Source organism: Bidens hawaiensis, unplaced genomic scaffold (assembly GCF_021521415.1).
Source record: "Bidens hawaiensis isolate Kalapana, Puna unplaced genomic scaffold, B.hawaiensis_p1.1 tig00020525_1, whole genome shotgun sequence".
NCBI lineage: Eukaryota > Viridiplantae > Streptophyta > Magnoliopsida > Asterales > Asteraceae > Bidens > Bidens hawaiensis.
In genome coordinates, this window is record NW_027493140.1 from 167493 (window position 1) to 182635 (window position 15143).

Below are 15143 nucleotides of genomic sequence, written 5' to 3' on the forward strand. Positions count from 1 at the left end.
TTATGATTTAATATTTATACTTTATTTTTAATAATTATGTTTTTCTTCCCGCCTAAGGTTGTCTGCGCAGCTCCACGCGCCAGACTCCTTACAAGGAAGCCTGCGCGAAGACCAGTTGTTCCTGCGATACGCGGGGCGAACTGTTCTCGCAGCGCGCTAAGAACGGAAGTTCTTCCCGCGACGCGTTAAGAATTGTAGTTCTTCTCGCAGCGCGCTAAGAATGGTAGTTCTTCCCGCGACGCGCTAAGAATTGTAGTTCTTCTCGCAGCGCGCTAAGAATGGTAATTCTTCCCGCGGCGCGCTAAGGATAATAGTTCTTCCCGCGGCGCGCTAAGGTTTGTTCTGTCAGCCTTCGCCCTCGCGCGTGCGCTCGAGCCTTCTCGCGCTAAACCCTTTGAGTTTTCTTCTATTTAATCTAGCCGTTTGCTTTTATGTTGTCTTATCTTCTGTGCTGTTGACCTAACCTGCCTTATGTCTGAAAAGTTACTTTCGGCGCAGCATGCGCACCAACCCCATTGGTTGACAGAAAAAGTGACTGACATTATCTTTGGAGATCTGCTTTTCCATGCTTGACCAGTACCTTTATCTGACCCTCCCATGCCTGTTTACTGTTACCTGTCAGCTTTTCCTTTGCCCCCTGCAGCTGCCATATCTTTTGATATCTTTTGCTTTTGGATTATTTTGCTTTTTGAGATCTTTTCCCCTTTTCTAGGGATTGTGTTCCCTAGGGTTTCCCTATAAATAATAATGTTATTTTCTTAACACTGCACACACAAACACTTATTATCTTCCTCTTCCTTGCTCTCTGCCGTTGATCCTCTGCCGTTTCCTTTCTCTTTGCCTTCGTCCTCTCTCCTGTTCTGCCCTGTTTTCCGGTAATATATAATATATATAATAATTTGTTTAAGTTACTTATTAATTATGCTAACTTATAATCAAGACTTAAACCAAATCATTAAAACAATAATCTTTAATTATAGGTTAACTTGTGCTTGTTTAAAGTTGGTTCTTGCTTTATCTTTCACCGCATCGTTTATCAAGTGAGTAATCTCGTACCTAATCCCTTTTTTTTATTTTTAATGTTTTGGGATGTTCATGTGTTCATACAAACTTAGAGTCTTAAACTTATTTATGAACTTTAGTCGCGCAGTATCCCATGTGTTGAGGACGTTTACTTGGCTGTTTATTTGTATGTGTGTATCATTAACCGCTTTGTTCGGCCTATTCCGAAGTTTTCATGGATCCATTAGATGAACACGGGAGACCTATCGTTTACGGTTTTCTTTGTTTACACTTGCACAGATGTTTTCTTGTTTTTGTGCTCATTTGGGAGCACGGATTGAACTATGAACTATGATCTATTTAGGCTTGATCACAATCTGATTACACCCTTGTTAAACACCAGACATACACGTGTTGCGCGCAGATTTATTGTTATCTATGTATTGTATTAAACTTGATTTCTCACTAACACGCAAGTGTTTGACGTTTATTTTAACACATGTTCAGGTTTGCTGTAGCTACATTTGGAGCTTGTGGACACGTAGGACGTTTTTACTTTTGGACCTAGATTAAAATGTATCAAGACAAGTTATTATTGTTCGAATATTTTGTCTTATAATATATTGAATTATGTTGATTTATGTTATCTTGTGTTTACGTTGCGCGTGCGCGAATGAATATATTTATTAAATATTGACACCCAAATAGTGTCACGAGTAATGAAACAATATGTGGCGCCCCGATATATAATCCGCCTTTGGTCGGGGTGTTACTAGTATGCCCTCCGTAGACTTACCAATAGCACTGTTATGAGTGAGATTTACCGTTGACGACTTGACGTTTATTTGTTCTTTTGCATCTTGCTTTGCTTTGAAAGGCGATAAATAAGAGGATGAATAGAGAGGGAGGTTTATGTGAACGGGGGGATTTACAAAGGAAAAAAAGGGTCTAATGGGTTAATCTACTTAGGTTAAATTTTGAGTCTAATGGAGGGATGCGTTATAACAACTATAAGAGTATTTTCAACTCTTTTCATATTTTCAAACTTAAAATCACACTAAAAATATTACTATTTTTCTATTCATTTCAATTAAATAATATTTTTTATATAATTATTATTATTTTTTCTCTCTCATCGACTTACAATCATTTTCAACAAATATTAAAAAATATATAGAAAGTTAACAATAACTTTTCAAATACACAAAAAATCATAACATTTTCTCTTTCATTCGTTCATAACATCATAAACCACACCTTAAATTATAAAAAAACCCACTCACGTATTACTGGGGATAGATTGTGAATACTCTAAGGGTGAACGGGGTGGTACTACTAAGCCATCACTTTTTGAGGCAGCCGAACACAACCATTCGAACGGAACGAACCCAAGCTCACTTTTCGAGCCAACCGAACACGAACCTAAAGCCATCACTTTTCAAGCCAACTGGACCCGAGCCATAACTTTTATCAACAAAGTCTGAGCTCAAATATGCCTACTCAATTTTTCATGGGTCTATTTGGTCTACAAGATTCATAATCGCACGCTTCGCCTAAGACTGATTATTTATTTAATATATATATTTAGTACAACATGAAGAAAAAAAGTTGGTTAATCAACAATCCAAGAAAGATGAAGACAAACCCAAACTTGGATACTTTTAGTCAAAAATCAACAAACAAAACAAAAAATTAAATATGCTGAATTAGTTTTATCTATTATCTATAGATTATTAAAAACTGTTAAAATTATTAAAGCTCAAGTCTTTCTTTATTTACTTTAATACTAATATTTTGTTTGGCATATTGATCAGGTATGTCAGATCTGTTTATCTACCATCCGTTGCAATAGTACAATAATGTGGGTTTGATTGGTATGATAATAAAATCTCAAAAAATAAATTGTCAAATTAACATATAAAAATTATCTATTTAAACCTACGTTAATTTATTCGGTTGGTATCCAATCTTAGTATCCAACTTTTAAACTTTAGTATCCAATCTTGTTACCTTATAAAAACATCACTGACTAACTTCGTAATTGTGTCAATATTTTACCATGGTTTTCACAAGTGGTTTTCCTTCATTTAATTTAACTATTTTATTTTTTTTTATTATTTTTTTTTCTTATTGACTCCTTTTATATTTCACAGAAACACCCAAACGATTTACAATGAAGTGGCAGGTAGCGGGCAACAAGCTGCGCCGCAACCCCCTTTTGGATAGCAAACCCAATCCGACTAAAAACAAAGTTTTGATTTAACTATTGTATTTCTTTTGTATCTTCGAAACCGTATCTTTGTATATTCTAAAACGTCATTACAATATTTACAATTTATATTTAAACCTGATTATTTTTCTTCGGCTGAAAAAAAACAGACACGTCCTTAATTTTTCTGTCTATATAAATTAAGGTTTCCAATATGTGTACAAATAGGAAACAAAACATTGTAAACCCGCAATCCTAAAAATCAATAAGCAAACAAAAAAAATGAATATACTTTTTAGAAGCTTTTATAGTTATCAAAAGTTCAAGTCTTTCTATATTTACTTTACTATTTAGCCGCCACTTTTGACGTGGTAGATCAAAATTATTAAGAAAGAGGGAGGAAATCATGTTTACGGATAAGATGCAGATCGATAAAAAGCTCAAAACAAGTCGAGTTTTTTTGAGTTCGAACCTCAATTAAAGCTCGTTTAGTTGTCGTGGCTTGTACAAGAAGCTCATTTAAGCAAGTCGAGCCTTAACGAGGCCTGTGTGTTTTGAAGGTTACATCTTTTGAACATCTGTGTACTAACTTCACACTACACGACCTAGCTTAGACTCGTTTTTCTCAAAATATATAAAAATAATAAATAAACGACCTTAGCCCGATCTTAACAAAACAACTTGCGCGCCTACTGGCTCGGGTCGTTTACACCCCTGTCCCACACCATATGCAAAACAAGTTGAAAACAATATTTTCATGCTCCTAATAAAATCATCGGTTTTGTAAATATGATTTAAAAGTGTAACGTAAGATTCTTATTCAAGTTCTGCCTCCGTAGCATAGTGGTATTGCGTTCGCTTCGTAAGCGAAAGGCCGCGAGTTCGATCCTCGCCGGGGGCTTGATAATGATTTTTGAACTAATTTTTTTTTGTTATTTGAAAGTTATAAAAAGTGATGTTTTTAATAAACTAACATTTGGCTATTTTAAAGTTATAATAAAAAGTGAGGTAATTCTTTATTTCGCTGTCTTTTTTTATGTGTGACAATTTCAACCATTTCACACTCATAGAAAGCATTAACTCTTTTGAAAATCAAATTACTGTTTCTAAATCAGCAATCTGAATGCATAACATTTTCTCAATAGTACTTTCGACTTTTAAACGAAAGTTTAGATTTACGAATCCATCAGATTCCGTTTACACGGACGCTTACCCATGGGCCATGGCATGGTCACGTAAACTAGGCGTGTTTATTGGCTCACTTTCCAGCTTATTCGCTTGAAAGTTTTTCAACCGAAACTGAACTAGAATTCAGATAGTTCAAAACTAAACCGAAAAGCGAATTTAAATTCACTTCGGTTTTCATCAGAATAAACCAAATAACCTTTTTTTTTTCTTTTTTTTTTACTTTTTATAACTTTTGTACTATTATTTGTTATTGGATTAGATTTAGCTAAATACCATTCGACAAAAGTTATATTTGTTATTGAGTTATTCGGTTTGAACTAAATTCAGATACCGAATATTAAATTACCAATTAGGTTTCAGTTCAAAACCGAACCAAAAACCAAATTTATTAACCCGTTTGATTTTAATCGATTTCGGTTAATCAGTTTCGAACCAAATAACCCCTCATAGAACTCTAGTAAAAAATTGTAACTCACAACTAATGTCTCCAAAACTGTAAAAATAATTTCATTACAATTAATAAATACAACTTGCTAATCAAATAGACCAATTCAACAGTCATGAACAATGAACATATTGAATCTGCTTCAACTTCCTCACCACTTGCTTCATTGTAGGCCTTCCGGGCACGGCCTCGGCCGTGCAAATCAACCCCAATTGCAACAAATCCAGCAACATCGTCTCCGGCCCCGCCTCCCACATCCCGGGAGCGAAAACCTCCTTCATTCGACCCTCTCGTCGCAACATCATGGCCCACGAAACGATGGTATAACCATTCTCTTGACTAGAAAACGACGGGTCCAATGCGCGTTTATCCGATATTAATTCTAGTAACATCACACCGTAGGTATAGACATCTGACTTATCTGACGCCCGACCGTTAATGCATATTCTGATGCCACATACCCAAAAGTACCCGCCACACCCGTTGTGACATGTGTCTCAAACCCCTCGAGTAACCGCGCCAACCCGAAATCCGACAAGTAGGCATTTAAATTATTATCCAACAAAATATTACTCGGCTTCACGTCTCGGTGGAGTATCCGCGGGTTACACTCGTCGTGTAAAAACGCAAGCGCGACCGCCACATGAAGCGCGATTTTCGTCACGACTTGTATACTCGTGTCGCGGTTACGTTTTAACCGAATGAACTCTTCTAAGCTCCCGCCCGCGAGATAATTATAAACGAGAAACATCTCGGTCGGGCTCGCGTAGTACCCGATTAACGTCACGAGATTCGGGTGTTTAACACGCGCTAAACTCCGAATCTCCGCGTTAAATTGCGGGACCCCTTGACACATTTCGACCGTTAACCGCTTCATCGCGACGGTCGTGCCGGGCGAGATTTCCGCCCGGTACGTCGACCCGAACCCGCCGGATCCAATACAATTCCTCGCGGTGAAGTTCCCGGTCGCTTGCACGACCGAGTCGAAAGTCAACGGCACGCCGTTGACTTCTTTGAACACGACGAGGCGTTCGGTGCCTGTTAGCGTTGGCGAAGGCGCGGGGTTGATTCGAGGACTCCTTTTCGTCTTTTTTATATAAAAGTAAATAATGATTAATGATACGAGGATTAAAACAGTTAACGCTGCGACAAAAATCAGCGTTAATTCAAAAGGGGAGAACCCTTTTTGTTTCCGCCAGTGAGGAAGCGTCGGGACACGTGCACTGACTGCAGTTCCAGTTCCTTGCTGGCGGAAACAGAAGATAATAATAATAATAATAATAATAATAATAATAATAATAAGAGGGTGTATAAATTTTTCTTCATAGTTTGTTGTTGAACTTGAAGAGGTTGTTACACTAAGGTTTCTTTGATGGTTTGATTTGAGATTTATGTTTTGTTGAAGTTAAGGTGTGATTGGTGGATAATAAAAGTCAACAGTGGTGACAAGGTAGTCAACGGGTCGCCAGTCAACACACGGCAGCTAAAGTGTGGGGTTGCTTGCAACGTGTGAAGAACGGTTCCTGTCGGTGACTTGAGTGGACTTTTTCAGCTTTCATAGGTTTCTTATGATAGAGGATAAGGTTTATGGTTTGGTTTGAGTCGGTTTTGAGTTAAAACTGAACGATTAGGTTTTTTAAAATGTTTATGGTTTTTTGGTTTTCGGTTTGGTTTTGATTTTTTATTTGAGATTGATAATTTGGGTTGAATAAAAAACACCGGCACAAAATAATGAATTTTGGACTAAATCGCTTTGTTAATAACTTAATTAACAACTAGTGATTATTGTACACTTAAGCTAAAAGATTTAAGTTATGTATTTACTAAGTTCTTATAAAATAATTGAAATAAAAGAAAATAAGAAATGATATTATTAACATAACCAGTTGGATCTGGAGGTGAGTAAATAAATAAACCTGTTAATCGAACCGACTTAAAAATCAAACTGAAACTGAACCGGTTTGAACCGATTATGTAGAAACCGGTTTGGAACCGACTGGAACTGTATGTTCGGAACCAGTTTGCAATTTTCTCCACCAAAACCGAACCGAAACCGAGCAAAACTGGGCAAAAACCGGTCACCCCAAACTGAAACTAATCAAAATCTGAACCGAAACCGATCGTAACCTGGTTAAAAACCAGTTGCAACCTGAATGGAAACCGATCATAAATCAGTTTTAACTTCCCGTTGACCATACTGAACCGGTATCAACTCAAACCGGTTTTGAGTTTTAAACCGGTTTGTGCACCTCCTATCGGATCTAGCTTGACCCATTAACAGTTCATTTACAAAGATAATAAAAGTTACCTTTTTTTCTCAAATAAAATAAATCATCGACGCTAGTTGATTTAGGAGTTATGGGTTCAAACATTTTAAAGTATAGGAAATTTTGGGTTAATTAAAACAAGTTTTTATAAGGATTAAAGAAAGCTTGAAAGATAGTTAATGTTATTTTGTCGATAAATTAACTATTTTGTAATGGGTCAAAGTAATGTTTTTATGCTCTTGACCATAGATAACTATAAATTTATAAAATAATCAAATAAATGTTTCTACATTAGTTGTAAGGTGCGTCACATTGGCGGACATAGGAAAAAAAATTCACACTTCACAGGGGTCGGAAAAGAATCGGTGTCAAAATTTTACAGTGATCGATCAAGATTTTAACATTCTTTAAAGTAAAGTTTTCATAAGGTCGGCCGACACCTACACCAAAGGTGTAGGGACACCAATTAGGTACGGGTTACGAAACCGTGTTTTCTTGTGTTTGAGAGGTAATAACAATGATTCATTGCCTTTGTTGACCTTCAGGTTTTAAGAATGGAGCCGGCGATGGCTACAATTTCGGCAGGACAAGTATATGGGAGAGAGTGGAATGCAGAGATGATGTGCCAGTCATCCAAAGAGGATTTGGAAGAGCTTATGTAATACGCCAACGACAACAACAAGCACATGTTCGACATGATACGGCCAACGACAACAACAAGCACATGCTCGACATGATACGGGCAATGATGGTGAACATGTTCGTCATGAGGACATTGCAATAAGATTGTGGGAGCATGAGTGGGTAACTAAAAGTAAAGTTTACAAATGTACAAGTTTATGGTTTTTTTGCTACTATGTTAGATTGTTATTAATGGAAGTATTTGGGTTTTTTTGTAGTTGATATAAGTTTTAGTATCGAATATTACTCACAGAGAAAACATAACCTAAGCAAACCGTAAATTTAGTTAAACCTGAAATTAGTTTATAATTAGAAACTTAAAATACAGATTAGTAGTTAGTACAAATTGTTTTGTGATATCTAAAAACTATATAGAAACTAATAAAAAAGTAAAAATTGGGGAACGTGTTCTAATACTGATTTTATTATATTCTATATTTTCTATTCTAACTGATTTTATATATAAGTTCCACGTTGCATTTTTATTCTTTTTATTTTATTGCTATAATTAATTTTGAGAATATTTTTTTTCATTCATAACTTTTAAAATGTAACATTATACAAAAGTTTCGAGTAAAATATAATGACGTGTTTATTTCAATCTACGTTTCGATGTAAGTTTTGATTAAAATGGAATTGCACATGATAGTGCACAAGTCGTCTAAGGGTCGTATGATGGGGTAAAAAAAAGTCTACCAAGGCCCATGATTTTTTGTCCAACAAGTAAATGGCCGACATGTTTTGCGTAACTATACAGCCCATGTGACATCTTACAACCCATCGACCCATATGGGCATACGGGCCATATGGTAGGGCGAAAAAAAGGTCGTATGGGGGCCAAATCACAGATCCAGTATAATTTTTGACTGATAAAGAAATGATTGACGTGACCACTGAAAAAACTCATTCAGGCCGTATGACCTTTTTCGCCATATCACATGGCTCGTATGGTAAGCAAAAAGGTCATACAGCTTGTGATGTGACAAACAAGCTAATGTACACTTTTAGAGTTGGTGTTCTGATAGTAGGAGTGCTTGTGTTTTGCTATCTTCTTGTGTTGGATGGCATGTTCATACTCTCTTAAAGCTTAATCATGCTCATCGTAAGTACTAAATAAAAATGATTCATATCATAAAAGCTTTAAAATGTTCTTTTTACCTTTGTTTTTTCCTTGGGGTGTTTTCTAAGAGTTTTGAGGAATAGATGCCTTGGTTTCACACTAATGTTATAAATTCATATAACCACATAAACATTTGGTCAAATCTTTTAGAGCAATGAGAATCCACTCTTCATATTTAGATGAGTAGGTTTTTCTATGTTGTATGGCGTGATTGTGAGTGAATGACTGAAAACAATATTGTTCATTAGTAAATTTGGTAAGCCAGTGTTTATTCTTTTTAATTTTTTAATATTTTGAAAAGTGGTTTTGAGTGGAGTAGAGATAGAAAATGTTATGATAAAGGTTTAAAAAAACTGTTTAATTAAAAAGAAGAGAAAAATACTCCCATGCACCGTCCCTCTACAAGTGTCATGGTTTGAAAAACACAAAATTTAAGAAAGTTTGAATGATTACACTTTCTTCTTAACAAATGACTTTAATGTCTTTAAAATTTATAAAAAGACAAAATTTAAGAAAGTTAAATTATTGCACTTTTAAGGGTAAATTTAGAAATTAATTAATAAAGTTTGAAAGTGGGAATTTGTAATGAGACAAACTAAAAATGAAATGTGGACACTTTCAAAGGAAAGGAAAGAGTAGTATTTATTATTTTTTTAGTGTAATTATAGAGATGAAGATGATTTATGGACTATGAATGCCCGTAAGTTATCTTTATTAAAAAAAAAAACTTTCATAAAAGCTAACATGTTTTTTGTTTATAAAATTCACTTTTTAAAAGTATTTGCTAAGAGAATGAGGTAATTATTGCTTAATTTCTTTGTTTCACACATACATATATCATACATTCATATGACTACATAAAAATTAGGTAAAAATTTAAAATCAAGAAAAGTGACACTTAATTGAACAAGAATTAAGAAATTCATTTCTTCAGCCTAATGTTATTGAATCTCCTAATGGGCATAATTCAAGATTCAACCTTGATAAACTCGGGTGTCAAAGCTTCATCGGGCTTGGTTTTCCGGGTTCTTGGTAAGATCACTTTGAAACTAAAGTTTTTATGATACTGTTAAAAATTTATGAAGAAAACAGGAACACACATGCAAGTTCTGCTATAAAACAATGTGTAACAAAATAGACCAAAGATCTTTTTATATAGGTGGCAAGCGGTCACAACGGTTTAAAACAACGCCACGAGTACCCAAAGTAAGGGATGCAAACTCGAAAGCCAGTTCCGTTAATACTCTAAACTCAAATGGTAGATCATCTAAATGTAAACAAACATCATAAAGAATATATTAACATGAATTAGCATATAACTTCTTGATAACGAAGTGATATTTTTCTTTCTTAAGGCGTTTCCAAGCGCGTGACCTCTTTTTTTCACACTTCAAAGTTCAAAAAATATTTCTTTGTGGAACCAGTTTTCATCCTATCGATCTTTCTCATAACAATTTCATTTCAACATACCACTTTAACCATTAATCTCTCATTCATCTTCGCTATACTTTGGACACTTCTTAGCTCGTTACGAAGCTCTCAAGGACATCACAATTGCAAGTGTTTTGATTTATGCCAAGTACTTTTTTTTACATCCAAACAATAGAACTTATATTATATCTTGCATCCTGGTAATCTTGAAACATATATATGGACCACATAGAAGTTACTTATCATGATCCTTAAATATGTTAGTGAAGAAACACGGATCCACTCCCCGGGTATGAGTCCTGGATTCAATAAGTCCACAGGGTATAATACAATAACTACTACCACGATATGAGTAAAGCTTCCTAAAGTCCAATGACCGGAACCTGCAAAACAGACACCGTGAGTCTTGTTACAGGAAGGACAAGAGGGGGGGTCTTCCTGTAACCACCCTCCAGCGTGAGAATCAGTAACGTTCGTAAATGGAGAAAGTACTGAAATGTAAAGACTAAGTGTAGTCAGAATGTGGGTGAGTGAATGAATACCTCATACCGTTTGACAAGGTATTTATAGCCGAAGGATGATGGAAGATGATTGGGACAGCTGTCCTGTTCTGGAAGATCTTTGATAATCGCCTAGACACGTGTCTTCTTGTGATAGGTTGGGCTATACTTCCCATGTGCATGAGTATAACAACCTGGACACGTGTCACCAGCTGATAGGATGGATCGTACCCTGACCATGTACACGGTTATAACAACCTGGCCAGGTGTCCTTTGTTCATTGGTTAGTGTGTCATGTATTCCCTAAGTAAGAATCATGAGCCTTCTTCTAGAGAGTACTTGAATGGTGACAGCTGGCCCGCAGGCACTGTCCTCCAGTTGCTATGCGGACAGATGTCTTGTCCTGCGGACAACTTCTGAGGACGCCCGGATGCTTCCGCGCGTGCTACAAGGACGTTCCTTCTCTATCGTGATATGCGGGTGACCCATGTGTCCCGTGGGTGGCTTATAAGAGGATTCTCTGTGATCCGCGGATGGTACTTAAGGGTATTTGGATCTTTTTGGTACCTTACCTCTATTGTTAGCAAGCTTATAAGATGTAATATGTATAAATAATGAGCTAAATTTGTGGGTTTATTAAACTTCGTAGAGGAAGACTTCAGGTCAACCATGGACATTTAGTCACTCATGGCCCAACGTCCACCACAAAAATTGCACAATGCATTCCAAGTCTTCTGTAACTATTAAGTCATGCATCATAAATAAAAAACAAAAAATACTAGTTGGCTGATTATGAGATAACCAATCTTTCCATTTCAACATTTTTTCCAACAAAAACTTGAAGCAAATTTGGGGTTGTAACATGGGGAATACTCATTGGGTTTTGGGAATCCGCTTTGTTTTCATATGTATCTTTTTAGTAACGATGGCACGTAAGTGTGTGGGTGGAGGAAATTTGACAACCGCTTCTTGTTTTGAACAAGATCGACTAGCTCTTATCAAGTTCAAACGGAGCCTCGAAGATGACCAAGGAATATTGTCATCATGGGGGGTTGACAATGACTGTTGTAGCTGGGAAAGAGTCGGTTGTGACGATGCCACTGGACGGGTTATCAGCCTTCATCTTAGAAATAAGCCCATGGAATATTACTTGTACGCCGACTTTGGCTGGCTTGATGAAAACACCAATATAGTTGAGGATCACTGCTTAGTCGGCGATGAGGTGAATTCTTGTTTGAAAGAGTTGGTAAATCTAAAACATCTAGACTTGAGTGGGAATAATTTTAAACAAAGCCGGATTCCAGAGTTCATTGGATCCTTAAAACAACTAAGGTATCTCAATCTCTCTGGTTCGGGTTTCAGTGGTAATATTCCCCGTCAAATTGGATGAAGGTTCTTGATCTTAGCTCATTACCAAATTACTCACCAGGCGGATATTCAAACCAGTTGATGACATATGATATGGCATGGATTTCTGGCCTTTTGAAACTTGAGCATCTTGACTTGATTGACGCGGATCTTAGTTAATCACAAAACCTTGACAGCTTACTTTACACGATTCATTCCCTGTCGAAGCTTATTTTGTCCGGGTGCGGACTTTCTGTGGCTCATTTTGGTTCTCATCTTAATTCCAGTAGAGAAGTTGCCACCATCAAGCACCTGGATCTCGCTGGAAATGATTTCCGAGGTAAACTCCCTGGCTTATTTCTAAACAAGACATCGCCAACGTTCCTTGATCTCTCAGGGAATGATCTTAGTAGGGCATGGAGCTTCGGAAAACTGTTAAACTTGATACATACTGTATCAGAGTTGTATTTGCGGGGTTGTAATCTCCGAAAGATCAATCTTTCTCCCCAAGATCTTAATTTCAGTACATATTCTAACATCCAACATTTGGATCTTAGTTCTAACAATATTGAAGGCATATTTCCAGCTTTTTTAACAAACATGAGTTCTCTATTTTCTCTTGACCTGTCAATGAACGAGTTAAATTCATCAATTCCTGTCATGCCTAACCTTCTAAAGCTTGATATATCTCTAAATAAATATCGGCACGTTGAGGATGTTGGACTTTGGAGACTGTGTCACCTCAAAGAATTATTGGTTTCAAGCAATGTTCTTGAAGGAGAAATGATTGGCCCGACAACTAATGTATCGAAATGCAATCAAAATGCATTGGAGATTTTGTATTTAGATGACAATGCATTAAACAGTTCAATTCCAGAATCCGTGGGGAGATTGACCAATTTAAGATGCTTAGATCTATCATTCAATGAACTCACAGGTCCCATTCCTAAAGCTCTAGGGAAATTAAGATCATTACAGGTATTATATCTATCTCATAACCACTTGAATGGCCCAATTCCAGATTCATTGGGAAGATTAACAGCTTTAAGGGAAATATTTTTGGAATCAAACCGGGTAACAGGTTCGGTCCCAATATCTCTAGGAAGACTCACTTCATTAAGAGTGTTTTCAGTATCTTCAAATTTGTTCGGTCCCAATATCTCTATCTCATAACCACTTGAATGGCCCAATTCCAGAATCATTGGGAAGATTAACAGCTTTAAGGGAAATATTTTTGGAATCAAACCGGGTAACAGGTTCGGTCCCAATATCTCTAGGAAGACTCACTTCATTAAGAGTGTTTTCAGTATCTTCAAATTTGTTAAATGGGACCATTCCAAGTTCAATCGGACAACTCACCAAACTCTATTTTCTAGACATCTCCAATAACTCTTTACAAGGAGTGATTTCGGAAGACCATTTTGCTAATCTCTCGATGTTAGAGTACTTAATGGCAAACTACAATAGTAAATTGCTTTTCAATATTTCATGCGAGTGGATACCACCATCCCAATTGAAAGTAGTTCGACTTCTTTCTTGCAAGATTGAAGACAGATTTCCACAATGGTTCCAAAACCAAAGGAAACTTGAGGAGTTAGTATTATCCAATGCTAGCATTTTTGGACCTCTTCCCACATGGTTGCGCTTCCTGCCCATCTTACGTGTCTTAGATCTCTCTAACAACAAACTCACTGGTCCTCTAACCAACCTTCCTTCTGAAAACAAGGTTGGATATAAATATGGAAGCAGATTAACTTTGCAAAATAATCTTTTCAGTGGGATGATTCCAAGGTGTTTGTGCACAATGCAAAATTTGCAACTTCTTGATCTTTCCGAAAATAGGTTGTCTGGGAAATTTCCTAAGTGTCTATGGAATATGTCGCTGCAAACGATGGTGCTTAGTTCAAATAGACTATCTGGTGTCATACCGGGTCCTTTAGGTTACGTACCCTTGGAGTGGTTACAATTAAATGACAATAACTTCAATGGAGAGCTTCCTCAAGATTTTGGGTTTTTCCAATTTTTGGTAGTCGTGGATTTGGGTGAGAACAAATTCTCCGGAGACATACCGGAATGGATTGGTGACAATATTACAAGATTGTCTGCTCTCAGGTTGCATAAAAATAATTTCACAGGATGTATTCCTCACTCTTTGTGCAACGCTCAAGGGCTTCAAATCTTAGATATCGGTGACAACAGCTTTACAGGATCCATCCCTCATTGTTTTGGAGAGTTGGATGCCATGAAGTTGTCGACAGGTTACTCTTATATTTCGTTGTCTAGTTATGGAAGCGTTATGCAAGTTCTCAAAGGTGTTGCACTTGGCTATACACAAACCTTAGATTTAGTCATAAACATGGATCTTTCAAACAATAAACTTGTTGGAGAAATACCTGAAGCGCTGACGAAACTTGATGCATTGGTGGGTCTCAATTTGTCTTATAATCAATTAAGCGGGGGCATTCCTAAAAACATTGGGAAAATGGAGTCTTTATTTTCTCTTGATTTGTCGGAAAATAAGTTGACCGGCGTGATTCCTCCAAGCATGGCAGCTTTGCATTTTTTGAGTTTCTTGAATTTGTCACACAACAACTTGTCTGGACAAATTCCAACAGGAAATCAATTGCAAACGCTTACGGACGCATCAATATATACCGGCAACACATATCTTTGTGGTGCACCACTGCCAAAGAATTGTTCCCTTCACGAAAAGCCACCAACCACAACAAGAAAGAACACATACGAAAATGGTAATAAGCCAAAGAAGTTATTGTTTTACTTGAACATAGTGAGTGGTTTTGCAACAGGTTTTTGGGGTATTATTGGATTGTTTCTGTTCAAAAAGCAATGGAGACATAAGCTTATCATGTTTTGTGAAGTAACCATGGACAAGATATACGTTGCAGTCGTGGTTAAAGTTTTGAAGATGACAAGAGGAAGGGAGGCTGCTTAA

General features: G+C 36.7%; 1 non-coding gene and 2 pseudogenes across 1 annotated transcript; 2 read left to right on the plus strand and 1 right to left on the minus strand.

Moving 5' to 3' along the window:
* Positions 1–4040: 4040 nt before the first annotated feature.
* On the plus strand, positions 4041–4112 carry TRNAT-CGU (transfer RNA threonine (anticodon CGU)). Its single transcript has one exon. It is a non-coding gene; the product is annotated as a tRNA-Thr (tRNA).
* A 773-nt stretch (positions 4113–4885) lies between these two features.
* On the minus strand, positions 4886–6240 carry LOC143561029 (putative LRR receptor-like serine/threonine-protein kinase RPK1 pseudogene; annotated as a pseudogene).
* A 5465-nt stretch (positions 6241–11705) lies between these two features.
* LOC143561039 (receptor-like protein EIX2) lies at positions 11706–15143 on the plus strand (annotated as a pseudogene).